Raw genomic sequence first — 16593 nt, forward strand, 5'->3', positions numbered from 1 at the left:
ATACTACAGATATAGTTTGCAATTTACTTGCTGTGCTGTGAGTCATCACATAGTAGTGGATAGGGACCTGGCTTTCATGCCAGGCAAGTCCTACCTCTGGCACATACTAGCTGTGTGACTCTCAGCAAGTCCTTTAACCTCTCAGTGCTCTGGCAACTCTCTAAGACTATAAATTATAGAAAAGATACCATTTGCCTTGGAAGAAGAAATTTCCTCACTTAGGAATTTCCTAATCCAGTGAAATCACAGTTCAAGTGCCTAACCCTTTTTTTTTTTTTAAGCAATCAGGCTTAAGTAACTTGCTCAAGGTTACATGGCCGGTTGTTTCTGGGTGTGGTGCTGAGTATCTGAGCCCGGGATTCGATCTCCAGGTCATCCCGACACTGAAGCCAGTGCTCTTACTCACTGAGCCACCTGGCCGCCCCTAAGCAATTGGGGTTAAGTAACTTGCTCAAAGTTACACGGCCAGGTGTTTCTGGGTGGATGCTAAGTATCTGAGCCCGGGATTCGATCTCCAGGTCATCCCAACATTGGAGCCGGTGCTCTTACTCGCTGTGCTACCTGGTCGCTCCCTAACCTTTTTCTTGATGAAAGAATTAACAGTAATATATTAAAATTCTGTATTTTTTAAACAATATTTCCTTTCACTTTAATTTGATAGCACATTTATTTTGTAGTGACTATAAATGTAAGAGTTAATGTCTGCGTAAAATGAAGAGCATTTTGCAGTTTAATTAGTTCACAAGGCCTTAAGCATTTGATTCACAAAGAACAGCTGTCTGATCCCTTCAGTCAGTAACAGGCCACATTCCAAGAAAGGCAATCTGCTTCACTACAGTTGAAATGTCTTCCTTGGCTAGATTGTCCAGTGAACTAACACAATTATTTAAAATATATTTTACCTGAATATAATTTCAGATTTTTTATTCATTGAATGTATTTATTAAATAGTTGAATGCAACAAAACTAAAAATCGAGACTCTTTTCCAAGAAAATGGTGTGTATCTACTTAAATTAAATGCAAATACAGGGATATGTATACAAATAAATATATTTAAAACTCCAACTAATTCAGATTAATTATAGTAAGGTTACTCTGAACTTAAAACATTTTCAAATAAATTACATATTAAACAAATGAAGTGGTATTCTGTTGAATAAAATTAGATGCTAGTGAAAGATTATAATTGACAGTAGATATTTTTAAACTTTTATTACACAGAGAAAATAAAACTGTCTTATTTATATAGTATTTTTAACTTAGAGAATTTTAGAACTAGAAAGGACCTTAGAAATCTAGTCCAAACCCCTCATCTCAGAGATGAGGAAACTGAAGCTAGAAACTTACAAAAGGTCACATGGCAAGTTAGTGGTGGAAACAGGACTTTGTTCTGTGATTTCACATTCTTTTTCATTTCATTGGATCGTTACAAGTAACCCTCTGAGATAAGCAAGGCAGGTAGGTTTTATTTCCATTTAATACATGGACCTTTGAGATAATCTCATCTATATCTTAACTTCTCTCCCAAGACCCACTTTACCCTTTTCTTTTTGCACTGTTCGCTCTTATAGTCAGCCACCAACAATCATTTATTAGTCACCTACACAAAACCAAGAATTGTGCTATGGACTGGAGATAGACAAAAAAAAAAATCAGACTCTGCTTATGGGGACCATGGATAGAGGGAGATAGATGTGTATATAGAGATCTCTTTCTCTCTCTCTCTCTCTCTTTCTGTGTGTGTGTGTGTGTGTGTGTGTGTGCGCGCGCGCACGCACATGTTTATCGGGAATATATGTATGTACTCAGAATAAATACCAAAAAAAAAAAAATTCAAGATATTTTGGGAGGGGGCTACCAGTAGTTGATGGTGATCAGGAGAGGCTTTATGTAAAAGGTGGTACTTAAGCTAAATCTTAAAGGAAAGACGAGATTCACTGAGGCAGAGGTGAAGAAGGGAGTATACTCCCAGCAAGGCTGCTCCAAGGCCATTTTCATGCCATGTTATTGCTCTCCAGCCTCCATCCATCTCCAGCCTGTCATTCTGCTTCTACCCTGGGGCTTTAAACTCCTGATTGGTGAGCTTTCACTATTTTTAGCCTGACCTAGACCCACCATATTGCTGCTTCCTGGGTATCTTCATGTCATCCTACCTCATGAATAGCCTCTGACCCCCTCCTAGAAGGGAAAGTTTGGAGAGAAAGAGAAATTATCTCTAGACATGCTGAGTTGGAGATGTCTGTTAGACATTCACTTTGAATTTTCCAATAGATAGTTGGTGATGTGGGCACTAGAGCTCAGGAAAGAGATTGGAGCTGACAATAGAGATTTGGAAGTCATCTATATAAAGACAATAATTATCCATTATACTCTTTGAAACTCTTAATATTACAAGGAAGCAAAGAAAAGATAGATAGCTCTCACAACACATAGTATTTATTATATAGGCTTTCTTGAAATGGAAATTGATTGCTGTATATTTTGAATCCTTTCATTCTTCTGTGCACATGACATGCTTTCTTTTTCTTATTTTGTATCTAAGTTTCAATATTTAAGTTTATAATAAATTTCTTTTTCTTTTCTTATTGTATATTTAAGTTTTAGTAATAAAAAAAAAGAAACTTTAATGTGTTTTAGGCAAACTCCTCTGTATCCTCAAATTAAAACTACAATATTTTTTCCATCATTTCTCATTTACTGAAATCTTCTGTGTATTCCCCCTCCCCCCAAAAAATATCACAGCAGAACCCTTCATGGCAACTCAACAAACATTTGTTAAATCCCTGTGCACTGTGCCAGGGATACAAAGATGAAAAATAGTCCCCACCTTCAAGGAATCTTTCATTTACTGAAGGAACAAGAAATTCTCACAAACATCTATGTTTTTAATTGATAGGAGAAGGGAACTTAATAAAGATTTCATGAACTTAAGAAAGGTGACCTTGATCTGAGAAGGTGAAGAGAATAGAGTGCTCAGTGAATACAAGGAGATAGTGCTGGTTGTTGATTTGGGGGGAGCCTGTTCCAACCATCGGAGGTGATATGGGCATATGCACAGCCGAGAGAGGGTGGAGTATAATTATACATATATAGACTACAGTAGATAGTCAAGTTTGGCTAGAATGCCAAATATATTAAGGGGAATAGTATTAAGTAAGGTTGAAAAAATTAAATTGGAGTTAGATTGTAGGTGGGAGAAAGGAGCACTTAAATGCCTTGTTAAGAAGTTTTGAATTTTATTTAGTGTGCAGTGGGGAGCCATTAAAAGGTTTCTGTGTAGCATAGTGAATGATGTGATCAGACTTGTGCCTTAGGAACATAAGTCTGGTTATGGATCAGAGGAGAGAGAGACTAGAGGTACAGATAATAGCTAAAAAGCATTTTGTTACTCCAAAGCAGACCTGATAAAGAAATAGAATGTTTGTCGTAAGAGTGGAAAGACAAAGAAAGAATCAAGAGATACTGCATAGGGTAGCTACAATCCCCTCTCCAATTTCTTCTTCACTGGTAAACATGCAGAAATTAGTCTATAACAGATATTTCTAATTCCCCCTCCACTCGTGTGGTCTTTCTTCATCCTTCTCAGTACTAATATTCTGTTATTCTGGGTTTCAGCCATCACTGGTCTATTGAAATCTCTTTCAGAGACCTAATAATTTCCAAATCCATTGGCCTTTTTACAGTGTTTTTTCTCATTAATCTCTCTGATTGAATAGTCCCTTCTTTTGGATACTCTTTCCTCTGTTTTCAGCAGACTATCCTGATTTTCCTCCTGTCTAACCAATTCTGTGTCTCCATTGACTTTTCATCCTCTTCCAGACCCAGTGTGGTAGATATTTTTCAAGAGTCTGTTCTTAGTGTCTCTCCCTCTCTCTCTCTCCACACACATATGTACATACATATGAGCTAAGAATATATATCTCCAGGGGTCTTTAGAACCTCTCCACCTAAAAGCCTACCAACAGGTCCACCTAAAAAGTCAACATATCCAAAAACTAATTTTCCTCTCAAGCTTTTCCCCATGTGAGTTCACCATGTTTGCTGCCACTGTTTACCCTGTCTTCAGTATTAGAAATCTTGGTGTTATCTTTGTCTCTTCACTCCTACTCTCATCTCATATCCAGTTACCATCTGTTTATTCCACCTACATAACATTTTTCACTCATTCCCTTCTATCTGTTTCTACTGTTATCACTTCAAAACAGACTTTCCTTATCACCTATATGTACTCTTGACAGGTCTTCTCATTTCTACTCCATCCTCTAGACCATCCTTCATACTGCTACCATGATACATATTATTATATATAGATTATTTCCATTAAATTCTTACTCTGGTTCTTTGTAGCATGGAAGTGAACCCTGGATTCCCGTAGATTAGAGTTTACAAACTGATAGCTTCTCCATATCCTCAGACTAGAAGGGATTTATGTATGGACCTTAGGAAAGACTTCATGTCTGCCATTCAATAGGCCAGACTTGATAAGTTTGGAAAGCCTTCTCCACAGGTTAGTCACAACATGACAGCTTCTTCAACCACAGTAACTCTCCAAGACAGCTATAGAAAGGTTGTGATCTTTATCTCTCACAGAGTGCTAACTCTATCAAAATCAGAGATTCTTAAAGTAACAAAATATCCCCAGATCTAGCCATGTCACTTATCTACTCCTTACCAAGTGAAGTTTAGGTTCCTTTGCTTGGTATTCAAAACCTTCTATAAGCTGGCACCTCCATACTTTTCCAGCCTTCCTTCATGTGACATGTCTTTCTGCTCCCCAAGCTCCAGAGAACATGGACTACATTTTGCATCGCTCTCTCCCTGCTTTCCTATCCTCAACATGCCCTACACTTTGTTGCTTCTGTGAATTTTCTCCTGCTGCTCAAAGAAGTGTTCACAGGATCATGGACTTAAATTTAGAAGAGACTTAAGAAATCACCTAATCTAGCTCTTCATTTTACAGATGAAAAAAAAATTATATCTGTCCCTCTTTAGTCTTCTAAAGCCTTCAAAATCACCTTCGCAATTCCTTTTCCTTCTTCAGCTCAAGTTCTTTACCTGTTCCTTTCTCCTTAAATTTATACTTTATTTTATGGGCAGTGGGAAGATATTTTTGAAACAATTAGTGAATGAAATGGCCATAGTTGTATTCTAGGAAGATAACTGTCAACTATGTGAAGGACAGGTTGTCCAGAAAAGAGATTAAAGGAAAGAAAACTATGTAAGTGAGTAATGGGTGTAGTTAAGAGAGAGGTAATGGGGTCAGAACTAGGGTGGTAGCACAGTGAGTGAAGAAGGGTGAAATTTTACAATATTGTAGATTTAGAATCAACAAGATTTGATTTCTGATTGGATATGTGTGGTAAAGGTGAGGGAAGAGTTAAAATGGGGCTGAGGTTTTAAGTTTAGGTGACTGGGAGGATAAGGGCATTTTTTAAAATAATGAACTTGTGAAAGAAGTGGAAAGTTTTAAGAGGGAAGGGGGGGGTGGAGAAATTCCACTTTGCGGCATCTTAAAGTTCCAGGGAGCAGTAAGAGACTGTTTTTCCCCTTTTTTTGAAAATCATAAGCTTTGTCCTTTCAAGCTCTGTGGTGCTTCTCCTGTTCTCTGCTATTTTTCAAATATCACTAAGAGTGGCTTAACAATTACATTCTCTGGGTCTTTCAGTGATAGAATGATAAAGTTGCTTCAAAAAGGTAGCTCATTTGGGCCAGATGCCCAGAATTCATCAAAGACAAACTAGGAGTTTGTGTACTAGCTTATTTATATTAACCATTTTGTCCTGCTCTTTGCAGTTAAAAAATTCTTTCTTTGGGGAGGGGAGGGGAGCAAAATTAGAATTAAGGCATCTTGACTTTTTCTTTATTGTCAGTTATCCGACACACCGCATCCTTCCCATCGCTTCTTTCCTTTAATATAACTCTTCTTTCCCTTAATATAACTTTTTGAAAAACTACTCTTCTTGTCCCTGACTTTTCTCACACACCTAAGTTCATTTTGAGCTTGACACTATTCTTATAAGACTCTGCTCTTCTATTTTTCTTCCTTACTGGAATTTTTCCCTCTTTGTCTAAAGAATTTCACTCTTGAGAGTTTCCCCTCCTAAACTGATTTTCCATGTAGAATTTGGTCCATGGGATCCTATCTATTCTTCCTCTGAGGGCTTAGAAATCTTTGCTCCCAAAAATAAGGTGAATGTTAAATTTCACTTAAATTTCCTCTCCTTGTCAATCAGAATTCTAGGAGACAGCAGTCAGGTCTTCTCTACCAATGATTATCAGATATAAAATAGGAGTCCCCAAATTTATTCTTCTACCTTTTGAAGGATAAAATTATCACGGACAAATCAAGAAGTTATTAGATGCTCTGCTGTTGGCACACAGAGATAATTTCAGCAACTTGTCTGGACAGTTGAATTCCCCCATCACTACTATGCCTTATCTCTTTGCCAAGCTTCTGATCGCTTCCTAATCTGTTTCTCCTTTCTATCTTAAGTAGTCTGTAGTATACTCCCATAATAAAATTAGTTTTGTTTCTTCCTCCACTGACCTTTGCTCAAATGTGCTTCTTTGTTCTTCCCTTCTCTGCTTTACAATATAACCATAAGAGTGTGTGTGTCAGGGGAAGCAATGTATAAGAAGACTGGAAAAATAGAAAAGGGCCAAATTATGAAGATACTTAAATGCCAAACAGATTTTTGATTGTCAGGGTAACAGGGAGATACTAATTTATTGAGTAGGTACGGCTTACCTATGCAGACCTAGGAAAATTAACAGCTATGTGGAGAATGGGTTGAAGTAAAAAGGGATGTCTGGCAAGGAGTTCAATTAGAATACTTTTATAATAGTTCAAGCCAGAGGTAATAATGAACTAGGGTAGTGACTGAGTGGAGAGAAGGAAGACTTATTCTAAAGATACTATAGAGAATGAAATTTTAAGACTTGGCAACTGATTATATGTACAGGATGAGGAAAAACAACAACAAAAAAAAAAGACAGAGAAGTTAAGGGTGAAACTAAGGTTGGGAACCTGAATGACTGAAAAAGTAGTGATGGTCCTCAACAGTAATAGGGAAGTTCAGAAGAGGGGAAGGTTTTAAGGAAAATATAAAAAATGCATGTTAAGGTTGAGGTACTTATAGGACATCAAGTTCAAACTGCCCAAAGGCGGTTGTTGATGCAGGACTGGAACTCAGAAGAGATGCTAGGGCTGGGTAAATAGATCTGAGAATTATCTGCCTACAAATAATACTGAATCCATGGGATCTGATGAGATCAGCAAGTGAAAGATTATAGAAAGAGAAGATAAAGAGAGTCATAACCACTCCACAGTTAGTAGGCATGGCATAGATAAAGGTTTAGCAAAGAAGACAGAGCAGTCAGACAAATAGAAAGAAAACTAGGAGAAAGCAATGACAAAATATGTTGAACCTAGATAATTCATTGACTATGGCAAAATTACAAATATTGCATACTCAATACAAACCACTGAAAAATTCTCATTATCTCTATACTGACTGAGATCTTCAGCCTTGTTTTGCAGACTGTTTGTGGAGGTTTAAAACCTAACCCTCAGGGCGGCTAGGTGGTACAGTGAATAGACCACCGCCCTGGAGTCAGGAGGACCTGAGTTCAAATTTGATCTCAAACACTTAACACTTACTAGCCATCTCACGTTGGGCAAGTCACTTAACCCCAATTGCTCTGCCCTTCCCCCTCCAAAAAGCAAAAAAACCCCAACTTAATCCTCTCCTCACTTTTATAATTTCTTAATTTTACAACTATCCTCAGAGGTTACCAAACTTATTTGGCCTACCACCCCCTTTAAAAAAAAAAAATTACCTAGCACCCTGCCCTGGAAATCTACTTTCTTTAACCCTTTAACATTTTTTTTGAGTCATTTTTAAAAATATCAAAATTTTTTAAATGACGCATCTTAAATTAATAATTTATTATAAATTTGTTTGGGGTTTTCCTGCATTGAAATTTTTATGATGCAATATTACGTCATGTAACTGTATAGTATTGTATTGTAAAGAAGTCATCAATTCCTGTTGATGCATGCTAGACTTCCGGACAATTTCCAACATTCTTGCCTGCCAACACTTGCTTGTTAAGACCTGTCATTGTATTTGAGTACTGATCAGTTATAATTTTCATTTTGTGTGTTTATTTGGAAAATAATGTAATCACCATGACTTTAATTCTATTACACAACAGATGAAACATATAAGAATGGTTTTTCAAAACTCTTTCTCTTTTCTTCTTTCCTTGTGCTTCTACAGCCTCCTTGTTTTTATTCAACACATCCCAGTTGCACCTGAGGCTGCTACTGGCTCCCCCTGCCCTCCCCGCATCATTCCAGCACCCCCCAGGGAGTATTGCCCACTTGGGAACCTATGGATATACCCAAAGTCTTTTCCCTTCTCTAATTAACCTCTTGTTTTAATTATCTATTTATTTTACTTAACTTGCGTTATCTTTTCCTACTCATGCTCTTCCTTGCATCGTTTGCAGAGCTCTTCTGTTCAGTCTTTTGCCTTCTTCAAATTGTGCTCTTCTACTTTAGGACAACTTGTTCTTCACCTTCTCAGATCCTCCCACATATTTCCTCCACAAATTCAATCTTGGACCATTTTTCCACGTTGAAAATCCCCCCAAGTCACCTTCACGGTTTCCTTATTCATCTCATCTCCTGCCTTATTTTCTGAGACTGGAATGAAGGAGGAACAAATGAGTGAGAAGTTTTTAAAGTATGATGGAAGAGAGATGAGGGTGATCCCAGTACAGTGTCTTAATCTTTTTTTTTAAGCATTTTATTTTTTTTATTTTTTTCCATTTTTCAAATGCTTTATTAACTTCTGATTAAATCATTCATTTCAGCCAGATTTTGAGTTACAAATTTTCTCCCCTTTCTTCCCCTATCCACTGCCCCAAAATAGCAGTCCCACAGGATATCCCCTCCTCCAATCTGCTCTCTCCCATATTTTCTCCCATACCTCTTTCAACTTTTCTAGTAGGGCATGGTGGATCTCTGTGCCCCAGTGCCTGTATATATTATTTCCCAATTACATGTAAAATAGTATTAATAATAGTATACATATATATATATATGTATATGTATAACATTTCATTTTAAAAGTTTGAATTCTGGATTCATTCCCTTCCTCCCTTGTCACCCACCCTTACTGGGAAGATAAGCAGTTCAGTATAGGTTGTACATGTGTAGCTAATGCAAATCAGTAGCATAGTAGATATATTGTAAAAGACTGACTATATTTCCCTCCCTCCTATCCCACCTCCCACTTGTTCTATTCTCTACTTTGATCCCATCCCTTTTCAAAAGTGGGTGCTTCCAACTTCGCTCCCCCCCAGCCTGCCCTCCCTTCCATCATCCCCTCTCTCATCCCCTTCCCCCCTACTCTCCTGTAGGGTGATACCTATTTAGTGTGTATTTCATTCCCTCCCCAAGCCAATTTCAATGAGAATAAGGTTGACCCATTCCCTTTTGCCTTCCTGTTCTTCCCCTCCATTGTAATCATTTTCCCTTGCCTCTTCTATATTAGATAGTTTACCCCATTCTGTCTCTCCCCATCTCCTCTTATTATATTCCTCTCTCACCTCTTAATTTCACCTTTTAAGTATCATCCCTTCCTATTAAATTGGTCCTGTGCCCTCTATCTATGTATACCTATAAACATATATACACACATTCACATATGTATTCATATGCCCATATACCCTCATATATAGACATATATATATATATATTTCTATTCCCTTCAACTATTTTCATACTGAGAAAAGTTTCAACAGTTACAATTATTGTTTTTCCATGAAGGAATGTTAATAGTTCATCTTTGATAAGTTCCTTATGATTTCTTTTTCCTGTTTACCTTCTCATGCTTCTCTTTCTTCTTGTATCTGAATGTCAAATTTTCTATTCAACTCTGGTTTTTTCATCAAAAATGCTTGAAAGTCCTCTATTCCACTGAATGACCATATTTTCCCCTGAAACATGATACTCAGTTTTGCTGGGTAGGTGATTCTTGGTTTTAATCCCAGCTCCTTTGACCTCTGGAATATCATATTCTAAGCCCTTTGATCCCTCAGTGTAGAAGCTGCCAGATCCTGTGTTATCCTGATTGTGTTTCCACAATATTCAAATTGTTTCTTCCTGGCTGCTTGTAATATTCTCCCCTTAATCTGGGAATTCCAGAACCTGGCTATAATATTCTTAGGAGTTTTCTTTTTGGGATCGTTTTTAGGAGGCGATCGGTGGATTCTTTCAACCTCTATTTTGCCCTCTAGTTCTAAAACATCAGGGCAGTTTTCCTTGAGAACTTCCTGGAGGATGATTTCTAGGTTCTTACTTTGATCATGGCTTTCAGGTAGTCCAATAATTTTAAAATTTTCTCTCCTGTATCTATTTTCCAGGTCAGTGGTTTTTCCCATGAGATATTTCAAATTGCCTTCTATTCTTTCCTTTGTTTGGATCTGTTTAATAGCATCTTGATTTCTCATAAAGTCATTAGCTTCCATTTGCTCCAATCTAATTCTGAAGCAATGATTCTCCTCAGTGAGTTTTTGAGATTCTTTTTCCATGTGGCAAATTTGGCTTTTTAAGGCATTCTTCTCCTCATTGCCTTTTTGAGCGTCTTTTGCCATTTGAGTTAGTCTATTTTTTAAGGTGTGATTTTCCTCAGTCAGGCTGTTGACTCTCATTTTGTAATTTTCTTGCATTGTTCTCATTTCTCTTCCCAATTTTTCCTCCACTTCTCTTATCTGCTTCTTAAGGTCCTCTATGGCCTGTAACCAGCTCATATTTTCCTTTGAAGCTTTTGGTGCAGGAGTTCTGACTTCACTGTCTTCCTCCTGTTCCATGCTTTGCTCCTTTTTGTCCCCAAAATAGGAATCTAATGTTGGAATCTTCTGTTTGCTTTGTTTCCTTTGCCTGGCCATGACACCCCTCAGTCACTTGATCCCTGGGCTTTTTGCCACAGTAGGACTCTGCCACCAGACAGGGGAGCTTTCATCACAAACGCTAGGGTTTTTTCAGCTGCTGGAGGTATAAGTTGGGTGCCCTCTCGGAAGCCTCCACACACTCTGGCAAGATGGTCACACACCCCAGGACCTCCACCCTAGACTGCAATCCAGATCCAAGCAGGTTAAAGCAAGAGCGATTACCCCTCAGACTGGGCGCTTGGTCCCCCTATACTCTGCAGGCCAGGAGCTGAAGCTGCCATGTGGCACTGGCTGTGCCAGGGGTCTCAGCAGCTTCTCGCCCCGGAGGCAAAAGCCAAGGCACTCCCACTTACTGGGTCCAAAAATCTAGACTACACTGACCTCTCACTTTGTCCTTTGCATCTGTGTGTTGATTATTCTGGATTGCCACAGCTGCTGGTGATCTGGGGTCCCTCTGGCGAGTGGCTGGTCAGGCCCGACCTGGGGCTAAAACCTCTGGCTCACGCGGGCTTGGGCTCAGCTCCCAGAGTGTTGCGCTGGCCACTTGCTGCCAGCCAACCAGGCTGTCCTCAGTGGGAGGTTAGCTTCTCTGTGTCATTTTGTGGGTTCTGCAGCTCCAAAGTTTGTTCAGAGTCCCCTTTTTACATTGATTGGGGAAGGTGGAAGCCAGAGCCGCTCAGAAGTCCTGCTTCTACTCTGCCATCTTGACTACAACCCCCCTAGTCTTAATCTTCTTTAAAAAAAAAAAGAGGGGCAGCCAGGTAGCACAGCGAGTAAGAGCACTGGCTCCAGTGTTGAGAAGACCTGGAGATCGAATCCCAGGCTCAGACACTTAGCAACCACCCAGAAACACCTGGCCGTGTCACCTTGAGCAAGTTACTTAACCCCAATTGCTTAGGGGCGGCCAGGTGGCTCAGCGAGTAAGAGCACTGGCTCCAGTGTCGGGATGACCTGGATCAAATCCGGGCTCGGATACTCAGCACCACACCCAGAAATAATAACTGGCCGTGTCACCTTGAGCAAGTTACTTAACCCCGATTGCTTTAAAAAAAAAAAAGAAGAAGAAGAAGAAGCAGGAGGTGAGGTCAGGTGGGTCAGATTGGAGTTTAGAACAGCCTTTGGAGAAAGTGTAATAGAGATGAGTTTTGCTGTGCATTGGTGAAGGTCTAGGTGAAGTTAGATGGCATAATTTTATAGTGGATTCAGTCATTGTGTTTTTGTGATTTCGTTTAACAACCAGGAATACAAGTAAAGAAGGTACAATGAAGGTGATGGCCAAAGAAAGTTCTATGAGTATGTAAAAAAGTATAATGCGTGGTTCTTACCCTCAAGAAACTTATAATCTAGTTGGGGAAACAAGACCTATAAAATTAAAAATTGAATGTAAGGCAATAAGTACCAAGTGTAACTAAAGTATATATTAGTGTATAGTCACCAGATGAAAAATTAAAGAAACTCAGTACTAAAAGGAAATAAAAGTTGTCATTTACTTGTGTCCAACTCTTTGTGACCCCATGGACCATAGTTTGCCAGGATCTTCTATCCTCCATTCTCTTGAAGTCTGTCTGGGTTCATGGTCATTGGTTTATGATACTGTCTATCCATCTCATTCTCTGCCATCCCCTTTTCCTTTTGCCTTCAATCTTTCCCACTGTCAGGGTCTTTTCCAGTGAATCCTGTCTTTTCATAATGTAGCCAAAGTAGCTAAGATTCACCTTCAGTACTTGACCTTCCAGTGAATAGCCTGGATTAATTTCTTTAAATATTGGTTGCTTTGGTCTTGCTTTCTACCAGACTCTCAAAAGTCTTCTCCATTACCACAATTTGAAAGCATCGATTCTATAGCACTCAGTTTTCCTTATAGGAAAGTCCTACTCTCACAGCCATACATTGCTACTGGAAAAACCATAGCTTTGACTATACAGACTTTTGTCAGCAAGTTGATGTCTTTGCTATTTAGTATTTGTCATAGCTTTCCTTCCAAGGACTAAGTGTCTTTTAGTTTCCTGGTTGCAATCACCATCTGCAGTGATCTTTGAGTACAAGAATATAAAATCTGACACTGCTTCCATTTCTTCTCCTTCTATTTGCCAGGAAGTGATTGAGCCAGTTGCCAAAAGCTTAGTTTTTTTTGATATTAAGCTTCAAACCAGGTTTTACACTCTCTTCTTTTACTTTCTTCAAGAGACTTCTTAATTCCTCTTCACTTTCAGCCATCAAAGTGGCATATAATCTGCATATCTGAAATTTTTGATATTTCTCCCAGCAACCTTAATTCTGGCTTTGGATTCACTCAGTCTGATATTTTGCATGTTATACTCTGTAGATAAGTTAAATAAATAAGGTGACGATACGCAGCCTTGTCAAACACCTTTTCCAGTCTTAAACCAGTCAGTTGTTCCATGTTCAGTTCTAATTGTTGCTTCTTGGCCCACAAACAGATTCCTTAGGAGATAAGTAAGATGATTTGGTATTCCCATCTCTTTGAGGAGTTGTCATATTTTGTTGTGATTCACACAGAGGCCTTACTGTAGTCAATAAAGCAGAAGTATATGCTTTTCTGGAACTCTCTTGTTTTCTCCATGATACAGTAAATGTTGGCAATTTGGTCTCTAGTTCCCATGCCTTTTCAAAAACCAGCCTGCTCTTCTGATAATGCTCGATTCATGTATTATTAAAACCTACCTTACAGAATCTTAAGCATAACCTTGCTGATGTGTGAAATGAGCACAATTGTTCAGCAATTTGAACATTTCTTGGCATTGCCCTTCTTTAGGATTGAAATGTAAACTGATCTTTACAGTGGCTACTGTTGAGCTTTTCAAAAACATAAAAAAAATCTGTAAAATTAGGGGATTGGACTTGATGGCCTGTAAGGTACCATCCAGCTCTAAATCTATGATCCTATGATCTAATCCAGTGTCTTCATTTTATAGATGAAGAAACTGAGGCCCAATAAGGTTAAGTAATTTGCCTAGGGCTACAAAACCAATCTGTCTATGATAAGGATATTGTATATACCCTTTATAGGGAAAGTATCTGATGTTTTTCCTTTCAGCTTCAGCTTTTCCCCTAGAGCTTTTTCCAGTTTTAAGGAACACTGCAAAGGTGCTTAGCTTTTCTTTATCAACCATAGTGCCGGGTCTTGACTACTTTAAAAAATAATGAAGGAGAAAGTCAGTTTCATAGTTCTATAGTAAAATCAAGCATTCTGGGGGTTTGGTTTTGTTTGTTTCCTTGTTTTTAATTGCAGTAGTGTAAGAAAGAAAAGCACTTTGCTAAATAAACTAAGTTCAAACTTCAAGAAAATGTAAGAATCAAGATCCATAGCTGCCACTGATTTTAATGTGTCACTGCTTACTGGGTAGAGAGGCCCTCTCTATATTCAGAAATGATTAAACAAAAAGTATTTTTTAAAAAGGAAAAAAAGGTGTGTGTGTGTGTGTGTGTGTGTATGTATGTTTGTGTGTGTGTGTGTATAAAATTCACTTACACCCCCCACACACTGACTTGCCATACAAAAAAGTAAAAGTCCAAGAATTATTGTGTCATATAAAGGGATGTTATGTCTTCAACAAAAATCAAGTGGAATAACTTAGCTGTCTAGAATCTAGCTCTATACCCAGTGGAATTTAACCATAAGTCATCTCTAGATATATTGGTTAGGAGGGCCACATTTGTATTTGTAATATTCTTATGAACCTGCACAAATTGCAGGACCCACTGCAAATACCTGTTGGTTGAATTCAGTCACATAGTGTGTATCTTTGATATAGCTATCTTACGGTGTGCTACGAGGCTTGGGTCTTAGACTTATCTTGTTCGATATTTTTATCGTTAACTTAAATGCAGATGTCAAAATTTACAGGTTATAGAAACCTGATAGATCAGGAAAGATCTCAGTGGGTTGTCACAGGGAACCAAATTTATTAGAATAGAATTTAATAGGATAAATGGAAAGGCCTACATTTTAGGTTTTAAAATAAATGAAACACAACTGCTTCCAGTTCAGGATATGAAGGATCAGAATAAATAGCTCATGGGTTTAAAGAAAACTAAGGCTTTTTGTGGAGTGCAAGCTTAACAGTGTGATATGGCAACTAAAATAATGCAGTTCTCGGCTACATTAATAGAAGAGGCACCAGCCTCGTGTGATGGAAAAGATACTCGTTTGTAGGCAGGGGGTATATATTCACATCACTCGTCTCTCTGGCTCTCAGTGCCCTCATATTTTTAAGTACTGTAATAAAAACAAAAGATTTTTGATAGAAGACCTATTCTAGAAAGCCTATAGTGGTTAGACTATAACTAAGGTATTGTTTTATTTTGGGCATCTCCTTGTAAGAGAAAATTAGTAAAATAGAGCTTTTCCGGGGGAATGTCTGAGAACCAGAAGAGCTGAGGAATCTAAAGCTGTTTCGCTTAAGGAAGAGAACTGTGAGAGGTGCATGATCATTGTCTTCATATGTTTGCAGGGCTGATATCTGGGGGGAAAAAATCTAGTTGTGACTTCAAAGGACAGCATTCCATTTGGAGTCAGGAGAACTGAGTTTGAATCTCTGTTCTCATGCATACTACCTGGAAAGGGAATGTGGCATCATTATGGTTAGAGTGTTGAACTTTGAGTCATGCAGATCTGGGTTTGAATCCTACTTCAGAAACATATTAGTTGTGACCACGGTCAATTCACTTAATCTCTATGATGTCAAATTCTTTTGTAAAATATGGATTATAATGCCTGTTAGTCTGTAATATCACAGGTTTATTGTGGTGCTCAACTGAGATTTTGGACATTATGTAAAGAGATTACCAGACCTCAAAAAGTCTATATTTTTATTTATATTTATAAATTATATATATATATATGAAATATATAAAAAATCTATATAAATCAACTATTCTTATTCTTACCATTCATATTATTACCTGTGTGTAATCTTGGGGAAGTCTCTTCCCCTTTCTGGGCCTCAGTTTCCTACTCTGTAAAATGAGAGGAGTAAATTAAATGAAGCCTAAATCCTTTAGGCCTGTTTGTTATAAGAAATATAATTTTGGATTGATACCAAGAAGAATTTTTGTAGACCTAGTCATAATTGTAGTGGGCTGTCTCACAGAAAGTTACCTTCCCATGCTGTTTAATTAGGAATTGTGTGATCACTTATTAGGAACATTGTTGAAATTATTCTTGTATAGAATATTAGAGTAAATGACCTCAAAGGGCCCTTTTAGCTCCAAAATTCTCTGCAGCTATTTTATTCCATGAGTTTGCATAAAACTGCTTGTAAATCTTAAGGCACTAGTAGGTAAAGGTCAGCTATTATTGTTATGTTATGTCATGGGGTAGGGAATCTCTGGCTTTTGGCTTAACTTCATCTGGCCAAGTTAGGTTTTCTGAAATTGCCTTTTAGTACTACTACTCCATTAGAATCAGCAAATGTATTTGCTTAAATATCTAATAGAGTTTTATTGGTAAGATACTGATTTTCACATCCTCCTTGGGAAGCTTTCCTATTAGTACTTTATTCTAAGATAGCAGTCTTACTAAAGGGGATAACAGACACTAGAATTGTTGTTCCTAACATTATTTGTTGATAGAATAAGTCTGAAAAATACAAGTGGCAAGTGACACT

At 38.0% G+C, this 16593-nt stretch overlaps 1 protein-coding gene across 9 annotated transcripts in view; it reads left to right on the forward strand.

Moving 5' to 3' along the window:
* The window catches only part of KIAA0232 (KIAA0232 ortholog), a 121298-nt gene that overhangs the window by 59912 nt on the left and 44793 nt on the right, over positions 1 to 16593 (forward strand). The window lies entirely within an intron of this gene.

This window comes from Petaurus breviceps, unplaced genomic scaffold (assembly GCF_028583685.1).
Source record: "Petaurus breviceps papuanus isolate PSGF00001 unplaced genomic scaffold, PetGlider_PUasm1.0 140, whole genome shotgun sequence".
Lineage (NCBI taxonomy): Eukaryota > Metazoa > Chordata > Mammalia > Diprotodontia > Petauridae > Petaurus > Petaurus breviceps.